Source organism: Hipposideros armiger, unplaced genomic scaffold (assembly GCF_001890085.2).
Source record: "Hipposideros armiger isolate ML-2016 unplaced genomic scaffold, ASM189008v1 scaffold_764, whole genome shotgun sequence".
Lineage (NCBI taxonomy): Eukaryota > Metazoa > Chordata > Mammalia > Chiroptera > Hipposideridae > Hipposideros > Hipposideros armiger.
In genome coordinates this window covers 186,948-202,003 of record NW_017732114.1, presented here as the reverse complement: position 1 = coordinate 202,003, position 15,056 = coordinate 186,948, and positions in this window count along the sequence as shown.

Genomic DNA, 15,056 nt, shown 5'->3' with positions numbered 1-15,056 from the left:
TTTAAGTACCTTTATTCATTATTTTAAAGCACACTTTAAGTTCTATTAGTCTACTTTTTCTGCAACACCCCTTTTCTTATTTTGCCATTGCTGATGATACAACTACAATATATTTTTTTCAAATGAATTATTGTTTTCTTTTGATCCTTAATGGTAAGCTGGCTTTCTCTCGCAACATGAAGTTCACCACTATAGATCCAGGTCAAGAGAGAGAGAAAGGAAGGAAGATGCCTTCTCTGGAAGGAAAAGTTATGATGTAGTTGGAAGCCTGCCCCCTCTGTCCAGAGGTTTGTGCAGGGAATCAAATCCAGGACAGGGATCTTCAGTACCAGATTGGAGAGACATAGTGAACTGGAAGAAGCCAATGGATCCTGACCAAGCTGAGATAGGATAGACAAGGGATTTATTAGCATCAAACATTAGCAGCAGGTGCAGAACTGTGATTCAACCAGCATGCTTAATATGACAGTACAGTTGTTTATAGCCAGTGTTTGTAAACACAAGATGACCTTGTAGTGCTGGTTTTTAGAAAGTTTTACTATCACAACCAATAAATGATAATCAAACTTTAGCAGTTGGCCAATCAATGCATACATACCAAGGACCAACATGAGACCAGCGTTCCCTATCTTCCCCAATGTAATGAAGTGATTTACACTTCTCTTCCACACATCAAGTGCCATCTTGAATAGAAAGAGAGGAAAGAGAATGAGACATTATTGCAGATAACTTTAGGATTATGCTAATAATCTGTCTAGATAATTGGATGGACTAATATTTGAGTCAGATTGGGCTAAACTTGGTATTTCAATCCTACTTCCTAGTGAGTGAGTGTGTGAGGTCTTGAAGATTAGATCAGTTACAGAGAAATAAAAAAGTCACAAGATATGTTCATCCAAATTGTGGTATATGTAAATTTGCAGTCTTGGTGCACATATAAATGAATTAGCTTTGAATATAAATTTATGTTATTTCCACTATCAGAGGGCCAGTTAATTTACCCATAGACATTTGCCTGGGATCTGTGTGTGATATTAAAACATAAAAAAATATAAAAACATAAAATATCATAATATAAGAAAATAATATTACAAAATATACAATAAAGGTGAACATGAACCTCATAGAGTATATTATGATAGAACAGTATCTTCATAAGAAAAAACCTTTACCAGATAAATCTGGGTATCTATCCCCAAAACTTGAAAACATTTATCCATAAAGATGTATGTACATCTGTGTTTGTTGCAGCAATATTCACTGTGGCTAAGACATGGAAACAACCAAAGAGTCCTTCCATAGATGATTGGATAATACACAATGGAATATTACTCAGCCATGAAATGAACTACTGCCATTTGCAATAACATGGGTGGATCTTGAGAATAACATGCTAAGCAATAAGTCAGATGGAAAAAGTTGAGAACCATATGATTTCACTCATATGTGGGATATAAAACCGAAAGCCACAAATGAACAAGACAAACAAACAACAACTCATAGACACAAACAACAGTTTAGCGGTTACCAGAGGGAAAGGGGGGAGGGAGAAGTAGAAAAGAGTAAAGGGGGTCAAATATATGGTGACAGAAGGAGATCTGACTTTGGGTGGTGAACACACAATGCAATATACAGATGATGTATTGTAGAATTGTATACTTGAAACCTATATAATTTTATTAACCAATGTCACCCCAAAAATGTTTAAAAAAATTAAAATTAAAATTAAAAAATAAATAATAAAAGTCATTAAATCATTGTCTAAAATAAGATGGAAAATATCCTAGTAAAAGAATGATTAGTTGCTTTTTCTTCTAGGTAAATTTGGTAAAATTATCTTTTTTATAACCAGATAATCTTATAATGGAAATAGTAGAAGCTAAAGAAGACAATAGGAAAAAAAAGTTTAGCAAATATAACAGATACACAATTAATATCCTTCTTGATATTAATTGTTAGGTACTACCTAGGGCAAAAAAATCTACTAAAATATATATTTGCATAGGAAAGGATATGAACGGAAAATTTACAAAGGAGGAAAAACAAAAAGAAACATGGAAATGTTTGTTTTCAATAATTAAAGATAAATCACATAAATGATTTATACAAACAAAAAAGGACCCTTTCTCACTATTGAAATAGCATGTTTTATATTGCTGGTGCTATTGCAAGTTTTTTGTAATTTAGCAGTATGCATCAAGAGTCATAAGAAAGTAGAAATATGGGGGGCCATAACTTAAGGAAATATGGAAAACTCTAGATTTACAAATAAGTTCATCATGATTTTTTACAGTAAAAAGGAGAAAACCACCTAAACATTTGAAAGTACGAAAATGATTATTTACACCTAAAGATAGCCATATTATGCAAGGAATTGTAAATACAGCTTATTAGAACCAAAACAAAATATTTGTTTCTATGCTTAAAGAAAAAAATGCCATTTTAAGATTTTATTTATTTCTAATAACAAATATATATTAAAAAATAAGATTACATCAGAATGGTTGAAATATCAGGCATTATATTTCTGTTTTCCAGATACCCACAGTATAGTTAGGAATTTTATTAGTGTATAAAATGTATTAAACAAAATGAGAGTCTCTGCTGGGGCACCCTTCCCAATCTCCTGAGAATCAGGGTATGGATATGGGTGGAACCTAATGAGTGACAATAAAGCTTTTTCACAGAATAAAAACAAAATTTAAAAAAAAAGAAAGCACTGTTTTGGATGTGAAAAACCCTGGCTTCCCTCTTGGGCATGACATTAACCACGTTAGTGACCCTGGGGAAAGAACTGAACATATTTGGACTCTAGCTTTCTTTACTACAGACATCTTCCAATGCAATCTGTTCATTCAAGACTTCCAAATTCTAAAATTCTGTTATCTATGGTTTATAAATAATGAACATAATATAAAAATTTAGTTTGAGATTTCTTTCAAAATATTGTTCAAATATTATATGGAAATGGAGCATTACTGATGGATGAGCTTATCAACAAGAATATAAACAATGCATTTAAAAAGTTGGTTACATGCTTAAAATATTTCATGAATTATGGAAAAGTTATAGAAAAAGAAAGAGTCATTAAACAAAGCAAAAGATTAAACAACACGCAACAAAAATTTTAATCCTATACACCTTGTGCAAAGCACTGGGTAGTATAAAATATAGAGAACCTAATTAGAAAGATTAAAATTTAAAACTGAAAAATAAATTAAATATAAAGCAAAAATCACTCATTTTTAAATTAGTATATTTTTTATATTCTATTTAAAATGTTTGCTTATCATCAGGTAATGAGTATATTTTGCTATATTATCTTCTAAAAGTTTTATGTTTATGTTAAAATCTATAATCCAGTTGGAAATGAATTTAAAAAAAAAATATGGTGTCCTGTAGGAGTCACTTCCTCACCATTTATTAAAAACATGTTTTGGTACTCTCCTTTCTCCACTACCCTACATGCCACTTTTGACATAAATCGTATAATTGTGGCTCTGCCTCTAGGTTCTCTCCTGGTCTATTTGTCAATCTTTGCACCCATACCTCACAATCTTAATTACTGTAGTTTTACAATAAATCAATATTTGGCAGTGTAACTCCAACATTCATCATCTTCTTCAAGATTACTTTGTTTTTTTGCATTTCTGTATACATTTTGGAATCTGCTTGTTGATTGATAAATGCTTAAAAAATAACTGCTGAGATTTTGATTGGGAAAACATTGAAATAGATTAATTTGTGGGAAACTGTAATCTTTACAATAGCAAATTTATCATACATAGTATATGCTACCAAAATCATACATGGTATATATTACCATTTATTTAAGTATTTAAGGTGACCTCTATAATGTTTTATAGTTTCCTGTGTATAAGTTGTAAAACATTATTCAAATTACTCAGTTGTATTTTATGTTTTTATTGCTACTGTAAATGAGTTTTAAAGAAGAAAATTTATTTTATAATTATATGTTGCCAATATAGAAATAAAAATAAAGTTTATATACTGAGCATAACATTGCTGAATTCACTTATTAATTCTATTTGCATATAAAAATTATTTTGAATTTTTTACTATTCAATTATGTTATCAGTGAAAAACGAGAGTCCTGTTTCTTTGTAACCCTTCTATTGCCTATTATTTTCTTGTCTTTTTTAGATTAATAAAGTATTTCTAAATTCTATTTTCCCTTTGTTATTCTATTTATTATATATATTTTTTGCTTTTCTCTTATTGGACATCCTAGAGATCACAACATGAATACTTAACTTTTAAGGTCACATAAAATTTAGTCCATTTTCCACCTCTCAAACAATTCAATGAACTCTGAACACTTTGTTTACCTCCCTGCTCCATATATATATATATATATATATATATATATATATATATATATATATATATATATATATATTTGGTTTTGCCAATCAAAATCTATTTAGTTTTATCTACTTATTTATCTTTTCCATTGGTTTCATGAATTTTTGTGTTACCATCTAGGGTAATTTTCCTTTTGTCTGAAAAACTTTTGTTAGTATTTTTTTTTTTAAGATTTTTATTGGGGAACTGGGGGATGGGAACAGTGCTGGGGAATTGGGGTAAGGGGAACAGACAAGTTGCTGTCTTTTTGTTCTTCAGTCTAGTTGTGGAGGACGTTGCTTCACTGGCCCAAGCTGGCACCATCATTGCACGCTTCCCGGGCGAGGCAGATCAGTTGCCGGCTTCTGGACGGCTGCTCACTGCGGCTGCTGGCTGCTCACGCGGGCTGCTGGCTACACACAGTAGCCCATGGCAACCCACTGCAACAGGGGCTGCAGCCTACGCCATCGCCGGCGACTCATGGCAGCCCAGCTCCAGGTTGAGCTGTTGTTCAGCATCTTAGCTGTAGAGGGCAGCGTCACTGGCCCTCATATGTGGGATCTGAACCGGGGCCCTCTGGCATCCCAAGCCAGCTCTTAATGAACTCGCCACTTGGCCGGCCCAGTATTTTCTGTTAGGATGTGTTGATGATGAAATACCTCACTTTTGTTATGTGGATATGCCTTTATTTTCTCTTTGGTTTAAAACACAATTTTGGGGTATGGATCTTTCTTTTTCTTTCTTTTTTTAAAGATTTTTATTAAAAATATAGCTAACATATTATATTTGTTTCAAGGGTACACCATAGTTAGTCAACATTTGTATACATAAAGAAGTGATCACTATGATAAGTCCAGCAGCCATCTGACACCATACTATGCTATTACAATATTATTGACTATATTTCCCATGCTGTACATTATATTACCATGACTTATTTGTTTTATACCTGAAAATTTAGACCTCTTATTCTCCTTCCTCTTGCCCCCACCTTTTTAAATTTATCAATTAGAGTTGACATTTAATATTATTTTACATTAATTTGAGATGTACAACATAGTGGTTAGACATTTATATAATTTAAGGAGTGATCCCCCTGACTCGTCTAGTACACACCTGGCACTATACATAGTTATTATATTATTGACTATATTCGCCATGCTTTACTTCACATCCCCATGATTATTTTGTAACACCAATTTGTACTTCTTAATCCCTTCCCCTTGTTCACCCTGCCTCCCAATCGCATCACACCTATCACCTCCCACCTAGTAGCCATCTGACACCACACATAGTTATTACAATATTATTGACTATATTCCTTAGGCTATACCCTACATCCTCATAACTACTTTGTAACAACCAATTTGCACTTAATGCCTTCCCCTTCTTTCACCCACACCCTCAGTCCCCCTCTCACCTGGCAACCATTAAAATGTTTCCTGTATCTCTGAATTTGTTACTGTTTTGTTTGATAATTTTGTTCTTAGATTCCACATATAAGCAAAATCACATTGCATCTGTCTCTCTGTCTGATACACACATCAGTGGGTAAGATTGACCCTCAGGCTGACTGTCTATGCAGTTTGGCCACATCTACAGCTTATGGGCTGCTGTGTCGGACGCTTACCACACAGAGCAGAATTCGCCCCAGCAGGCTCTGGTGCCTGCTGAGAACACCCTTTGGGTATGCCACTTGTGGGGGTAAATGGGCAGTGCTCTGCTGTGGTCTGATGCCAACCTCTAAGCATGCTGGATCTGGGGCCTCTTGGGAGGAGCTCCAGTGCAAGTCCAGGTCACCCACTGCCTATGACTGGCTGGGGACTACCTGCTAGGATCTACAAAGTGATACATGGTTTTTCACTGCCTGTGCTAACCCTGGAGGGGCATGGGAAAGGCCTTGCTGTGAACTGAGATCAGCTGTGACTAATAGCAGGCCTGAGGTAACAGCAAAAAGCCAGGACACCTGGAGGCCTGCTGCCAGCTTCCAGCTCCCTTAAGGTTCAGCCTCAGGTAAAGCCTCATGTGATACACAAGTTGGATGAGACAGGGTCTCAGGGAGTCACTAGAGTAGAAAGAGTTGTGGTCACCAGGTTAATGTAGATTCTGGTTTGGTGCCAGTGCTGAGCCTGGAGCAACTCAGCAAAAGTCTCAGAACACATGGAGGCCAGTAGCCACCTGCCTGGGAACTGCTGGGCTCTGATAGTTTTCCAAGAAAGAGTGCAATGCGAGTGGGGTTGGCTTCTTTCGAGAAAGTACCTCCAGCATTGGGGGGTTAGGGTAGGGTTGGATCTCAGCTGAGTCAGCAGGGTGGAGCAGTGGAGTTCACCAGGCCAATCAGATTCAGGTTTGGTCTGTGGAGGGCGGGCTCAACACAGGCAAGATGGTCCCCGCCTGCTCACTGAACAGAAGAAGGACCTCTCACTGGAAAAATATAGCAACAGTCCTCCAGTCTTTCCCTCAAAGCCACACACCTCAATCTGCCCCCCTGTATGTCTCAGAGGGTCCTCTAAGTCACCATGCCTCTGCTGGAGCCCAAGGTGAGTGCCTGTGAGCAAGTGAGTCTGTGTGCGGGTCATTTCAGAGGATGACTGGGTTTCCCACAGCCTTCCATCCCACTTGAACGGTCGGAATCCCCACTGTTTTTCACAGCCAGATGTTGTGGGAACTCCTCTTCCTGGCACCAATACTCTGACCTGGGGTTCCTAATGTGGGGCACCAGGGTCCCTCACTCCTCTGGGGGGAGCCTCCATGGTTGAGATATCCCTTCTGATTTTCAGTCACCACAGGGAAGTTTGGGGCCCTCTGTGTCTCCACCCCTCCTACCAGTCTCGACGTAGTTTCTTCTTTATTCATAGAACTTCTGTTTGGCTAGACTTCAGAAGGTTCTCCAGGTTGATTGTTCTATAATTTAGTTATAATTTTAATGTGTTCATGGAAGGATGCAGGCACAGTTTTTATCTACTCTGCCATCTTGGATCTCTGGGGTTTAAAATTTTAGATGGGCAGTTATTTGTTTTAAATGTTAAAATTATTTACTAAGGTTTTATTCCATTGACTGTCTTGCATTATTTCTTTTGAGAAGTAAGCTATCAATCTTATATTGCTCCTTTGAAATTGTTTGTTTTTCCAAATGCTTTTAATTTTCTGCAGCTTTAGTATGATGTTTATAGATATGGTTTTCTTTGCGTTTATCCTCTTTGGTTTTATAATACTTCTTAAATCTTTATTTTTTTTCATTAGTCTTGAAAAAATATTGGCCATTATCTCTTCAAGTATACTGTTGACATATTGTCTATATCCTCTCCTTCAGGGACTCTAATTACACATACAAGTAAGTTAGATAGTTCATTTTGTCCAGATGACGTTCTGGCTATTTTCTATTAATTGGTATTCATACTCTGGTTATTTCTATTGACTTTTCTTCCAGTTTCACCTATCTTCTCTTCTACTGTCTCTAATGTACTGTTATACTCGTTTATTGAGTTAAGTTCAATTATTGTGGTGTTTGGCTTTTTTTAATTTTTAGAATTTCCACTTGATTATTTTTTATACATTTAAATTTCTGTTAAAAAATTCTCCATTTTTTCATCTAATGTATTGGACATATTATTCATAGTTATTTTAAAGTTCATGTCTGTTAACTCAAATATCTTCCAGCCTCACCTCTGACTCTATCTTTCTAGCATTGGACAATATAAAGTCCTTATGTCACTGTTTCTCATCTACTAAATAGACCTGTTATTTTGATAAACAAAACTACTTTGTTCATACTACTTGAAGTATCACCTTACAATATTGAGCTATGCTGAGCCACAAACTTTTATTTAAAAGTAAGGGGTTTATACAGGATTATCTCTAGGTTCTTTCTAATTCTACAAGACTAACTCGATGGCTATTTTGGAATATCCTCAATGTTTGGCACTGTGCTACATACTGAGGGCATATTTTATCTAAATTTAATGTTCAAGACAGTACTATTTAGACTGAGTGCTTATTGGCAATTCTCTTTTTCACTGCTTTCTCTCTTCTAGTAGAATGCTTGGTGCAAGGCATGTGCTCAATAAATAGTGTTGAGTAAATAAATGAGTGATTTAGTTAATTGCATTAGAAAACAGATATAGTGATCAAACACATAGTCTTTGTTGAAGGATTAATAATAGGAAGTGGTGATTGGCTGAACATAGGAACTGAAAGAATAGGGAGAAGTTAAGAAATGATAATTACTAGGAGCTATTGAGCATTTACTATCTGTTAGACACCATTCTGAATGTTCCATGTACATTATATCAGATAATACAGTTTCTCTGTGAGGTAGGTATTTAGAGTGAGGTTAGATTTCCTACCTGAAAGTGGCAAAGGTGGAGTCCAAACTCAGGTCTGTCTGACCCCAAAGCTTTTAACTATTACTTTATGTTGCCTAAGGTTTTAATCACAAGGGCAGGGAAAATGTCTTTTCATGAAGAGTTAAAAATTCATAAACTTAGATGTATAAATATAAGTAGCAGATTCAGAATATCTCATATGTACTATATATGAGATATTCTTTGCTTCAGGAGGTTTTACAATTTTTTTCTCTTCTTTGGTGATTTTCTTAACTTTATAAGAAAATATCCAGTATCTTCCCCTACCAATCCATAACCACCTGGCGATGAGTAGAAAAATTTTCAATGTTATATATCATTTGACACAGTTAAGTTCTTCATATGTTAGAAAAAAATTTTTGAAAAATACAAGTATACATGTTACATATGCATAATTAAACACATAAACAGGAGAGAAAGATAATGTGTCTTTCCTTCACATAGGTCAGCCAAAAAATCAAGTCTTTCACTTGTCCAGTAACTTAACGTACAAGGTTTCCAGAACTGGAATAAATGTTCTTGCTTTATTTTTCACAAATTGTCCTTTGAATGACACTTCAGTGAGGGGATGTGATATCGTTTGCCAAGAAATAAATGAAAAAAAAATCTCAGGAAAGTGAAGTTATTTTAGAAATCTTATTTTGCACACATAGCCTGAAGATGACACATTTTTATCACACGGATGAAAAATCAAAAGCCTAGAAAGAATTTAATAGGACAAATAGAGTAGAGCAGTTTCTTCTAAATGTCCAATATGTATTCTTCAAATGAACACCTCTTTCTATTGCCAGCAGATCTTCAGACGTAGACTACTATGCAGCAACTAAAGGCAAGCCCAGTCTCTCAGACCTCATCTCTTACTCTCACCCCTGGATTGCTCCACTTCAGCACCACTGGCATTTGTGGTGTTCCTTGGATTACAGTAAGCACATTCCTAACTCAGGACTTTTACACAAACTTTTCCTCCTGCTTGAAATATTGTTCCCTGTAGGTGTCGCCAATATTTACTCCCTTCTTTCGGGTTTCTGCTCAAATGTTACCTTCCTAGTGAGGCCTCTGATCACTCTTTATGAAAGAGTAACCCATGCTCCTCCTTACTTGCAGAACCCACCCTGGCACTATCTTCTTCCTTGCTTTGTTTTCTTCTATCGCATGCATTGTCATCTGACATACTATGTAATTATTTACTATTTCTGCAGTTACCATCCATCTCTCCCCTTAGGTTATAAATTTTATGAGGGAAGAACATGTACTGTGTTCACTTTTGTATCTCTATGACTACAGTTGTACGTGGCACATGGTAGCACTCAATAAATATTTGTGGAATAAATGAATGTTGATGGATAACAAGGAAACATTTTTAGGCGGTTTTAAACTCTTCTAAGCCATAGGAGATAGTTATTCACAGAAATTAAATTCAGTCTTCCAGTTAGAACATATCATTGGCACATTAAAAGAATTGCTATGCTTACTCTCTCTAGAAGAATCCTTATATATATCTGCAGCTAGTTAAATCAGAAGTATTGATGGAAATATTTGTAGCTATTTCCATCTCAATTAACTTTTCCATCACAATTCATGTAAGAAACATGGAATCTTATCTGTCTTGTTAACGATTGCTTCTCTTGCATCTCCAAATAAAACACAAAGCCAAATGCTCCAACCTTATAAATTACCAAGGTATTAACCAAAGTCAGCTGCAACTTATAAATGCCGCCTTTTTTATAAGAAGTCAGTTTGGACATGTGTTCTCCTTAGTATTACATAGCATTTGATCTTGTTCATGCCATCCAATTTTTTTTTTATAGTACATAATCTATCTTTATGAGGATGCCTTAAGCCCAACAGTTTGTTCAACATTCTCTGAAACACACACACACACACACACACACACACACACACACACACTCGTTTCAAAAGTTCATTATTTTTACACAGCATGTAATGACATAATATGGAATTGAGGTTTTTACTTTCTTTATAAAAATACATCTGTGATACTAATTAAGTCACTTATATGGGTGCCAATATAAACCATGAAGAAATTGGACAATGGTATTAGGAACTATATTAACTTACATGTGCAACACACAGATGTTAGAACAGGAGACTCAGTTTTGCTTGGAGCATAAGTCACCCTCTGGTAAAAGGCACTTAGAGAGGCACGTTGATTCATGCAAACATCCAGAGAGTTATTTGAGAACTGTAAGATACACTGCACAGTAGCACAGGCACTGAGGCCGTCTTAGGCCCTAGAGAGAGGGTGTCAAAATAACTATACTTGTACAAAAGCTCACAATACTGGAGCGGTGATTGGGGGCTTTCATTGACCCATAACTGATTCCTGAAAATAAATCCTAAATATAAAGGGAACTACACTAGGCCCTTCCCCTTTGTTGACAAGTTGTTGGTTTGTTGTATGCTTTAAATCTGGGGTCATCACATGGACATTTCTACTGTGGTCCTGTGATAATATTCATAGAGTCCTTTCACTCTTGAAAGTGTGGCTGTGTATAAATTATCAGATTACCCTATTTATTTTTTTACTCCCCTCTGTATACAATCAAGTGAAAAGTTTCTTTGTCTCAGAGGCAGGAGCTATCCCAGAGCTTTCTCTGTGCAGATCACAACCTTGGAAAGACTCATTAAGTTGAAAGACACAAGAAAGGCCTAAGAATTGATTTACTTTTGATCATTTAAAGAATACATCATGCTCTTTGTAAATATTTTCAAAATTATGGTTGCAATGTACATGTGCATGATTTTTTTTTTTTTAGAATTTTTTTAATTGGGGAATTGGGGGGATGGGAACAGCCCTGGGGAATTGGGGGAAGGGGAACAGACAAGCAGCTGTCCTTTTGTTCTTCAGTCTAGTTGTGGAGGACATTGCTTCACTGGCCCAAGTTGGCACCATCATTGCGCTCTTCCCAGGCGAGGTAGATCAGTCGCCGGCTTCTGGACAGCCACTCACGGCGGCTGCTGGCCGCTCATGCTGGCTGCTGGCTATACACAGTAGCCCATGGCAACCCACTGACACAGGGGCTGCAGCCTACGCCGTTGCCGGCCACTCACGGCAGCCCAGCTCCAGGTTGAGCTGTTGTTCAGCATCTCAGCTGTAGAGGGCAGTGTCACTGGCCCTCATATGTGGGATCTGAACCGGGGCCCTCTGGTGTCCCAAGCTAGCTCTTAACCATTGTGCCACTCGGCGGGCCCTACATGTGTATGATTTTAAAGCACGAATAATTCTTACTTGAAATTCAGTCTTGTTCACATGAACACTAGTGGGACTCAATATTTTTAAAAATTATACAAATACTAGCTTTTTATAACACAGTTGTATCTTCTTTTATCCCAAAATAAACCCACAGCCTCCAAAATATTGAAGGATTAATAAATACAGGAAAAAATGTTAGGAAATCGAGCTCTGCTCTTTTTGTCCCCCACTAATTGCAATGTAACATCATAGAGGTCCCAGTCTTTTACACAGAGCCAAACCCTTTGATAACTGAACATGATGTATTGAGTAGTGGCCCAGGCCTTGGCCACTCACTTAAATAACATCCCTGTTTTATCAGAGGATTATGTGAGTGTATATGGTCTTTACATAACTTAAAGAAAAAAAAAAACGGAGTCAAGATTTATATCTCTAGATTATTAAAAATAGTATTTTTCCAAGCCTTATGCAAGAAGCTTAAGTCTAAAAGAAACCTAAACACTATATCAACACAGAATTTTTAGGTTTGATTTATTTCACTAAGTCCATAAAACACTCTGAAATATAGTGTTTAATTTTCCCTTTCCTTTCTGTATATCTGTAAGTGCCTCTGTGTTCATAATTACAATTATAATTCATGAAAAACAAAGAAGTCCCGTACTCAAGTTCTCTCTCTGGTATCCCCTTCTCCTTTCCTCACTGTCTCCGTTTCTTCTTTCCTCAGTTTACCCAAGGTGTTTGGACAGGAGTCATCCAGGGCTACAGCAACTTTGGCTCAGGTTCAAGGATCAAAAAAGAGCGAATATTGTATCTTCTGTGGGATAAACCTGGTTTCACTTGCAGAATTTGCTGCTTCAGTATGTTTCATCTTGGAAATGGTCATGTGATTTTCAGTCACTCTACCCCTCCCCCCTATGTGACAGGGAATCACTTAGGAGGGCTTATATTCTTCCTTGACACTCTAAAGCAGATTGCAACACATGGGTGTGTCAACCATTCACATAGGCAGTTCCCCCATCCCCCTTTTTTCCTAAAGGATGAGCATTTGAACACAAAACAATTTCCTATTTAATTTTTGTTGATTAAAATAAGCATAGAAACGTGATTGGTTCAAAGGACTTTTAAGGTCTCTCGGGTACCTGAAATATAGCCTTGTTCTGTGCTCCTCTGCTTCCCCTAGGCCCGTACCTCCAGCCCTGAGTATTGTCAAATACACCTCTAAAATGTGTCTTGAGCTTGTTTGTTTCTTTCTTTCCTTCTACAGCTACCACTCCCCTTGCAGTCACCATAATTTCTTGCCTGTATACAGCAGCCCCAGAACTGGTCTCTTTATTTCTACTCTTGCTTTGCTACAATCCCATTCTCCACTCAAACAGTAATCAGTTCATATTCTGCCACTCAAATCCTCCAATACTTTTCTAATTTTATAGTATAAAATACAAACATTACTGGGGCCTAACAGGCCCTGCAGGGTCTGGCCCTGGGCTACATCATCTCTTACTAGGTCCTCTTTTGCTCACCCCTTTCCAGGCATGAAGGTCCTCCTACGTTCATTGAATAGACCTAGCTCTGCCAGCCCAGAGCCTCTGCACTGGCTGCTCTCTTCCTCTGCTCCTTGGCATTCAGGTCTCAGCCCTGGTATCACCACCTTAGAGGGCCTTCTATGGTTATTCCATCTAAAGTTGTTCCTTATACCCTCCCCTAGTAACTTTTTATCACATCACCTACACAATGATTGTACATAAAGAAAATACTTTAAAAAGAAAAAAAAAGATGCTAAATTCCCAAAGATCATGTGCAAAAGGAGAAAGGTTCTGGTACCTCAGCTTCCCAGGCCCCTAATGGTTCAAGAAGGCTGGACTGGCTTGATAATCCTTGTCACCAGCAAAACAATGAGAGCTACAAAAGAAAGAGGGGTTCTTTTGGAAGAGAGAGAATTGAAGAACTGTCAAGAGTCCTTCTTCACCCTCTTAGGGTGCTGGGTCTGTCTCCCCTGAGGTATCATGAGACTTTCTGAAGACTTGATAACAAGACTCACTTCTTCCCTTGAGATTTCTGAAGGCAGGAAGCTTGCTGGATTCCCCTGCACTAGCAGAATATATGCAAACTACAGTCTAAGGTTTCTAAGGAATTGGGGGTGGGTTGGGGACAGGCACATGTGCATCCCAGCTCTCTACACCCCTAGGAGAGAGTGAAATGAAGGATCCTTCAGTTTCCATGATTCCAAGTAAGAGAGGCTGGAATTAGCTGAGGGACAGGACTTGTAGAGCTGCACTGGCAATTGCTTAGTGGCAGTCGAGGCAATAGGTATCCAGAAGAGGATATGGGACACATCATAGGCAGGGGCTGAATGAAGACACCCTTTGTGCATCTTGCCAAACATAGAAATTACTGGTGGTCCCAGTTGTTGAGCCTCTTATTTCTGTGCTCTCTGCAATGCCTTTGAAGCTTCTCCCATCATGGGATGGAACTTTGACTCTGAAGTGGCTTTGTAACTTTCTTTGGCCAATAGAATGTTGTAGAAGCGACTGTGTGCCAGTTCTGAGCCTAAGCTCAAGAGGCCTTGCAGGCTTCCACTCTGTCTTCAAGCCCTGTGATCTCTTGGTTCAGAGTAACCTGTTGGAGGATGAGAGATCATGTGGAGGAGAGATCACATGTCCCAGTTGAGCCACCTTATTGCCAGCCAATTTTCTTCTGACCTGCCAGCTGATGCAAACACATGAGAGACCCCAGCTGAGGTCAGCCAAACCCAGCCGAGACCAGATGAAATTCAATCAGCAGACTCATGAACAATAATAAATGGTTATTGCTTTTAGCTACTGAGTTTGGGATGGGATACTATGCAGCAATAGCTGATGACACATGGAGTAAGGAAGCTGAATACTGCCTAAGACTACCATTTATGTCACCTATTATGAGACTGTCATTCTAACAGACACGACCAACATTAAACTGACCTTGATGGAGAAAACAGATCCTTCCTCTGCTCCAGGTGGCACCAGGCTCCTGATGTAGCCAGCATCCCCTGGGCTGGGGCCAAGACTGAGTGATGGTACCATAGAAGAACCAGCTGAGCGGTGACCATGGCTAGGGATTGGATTAGCATCAATATA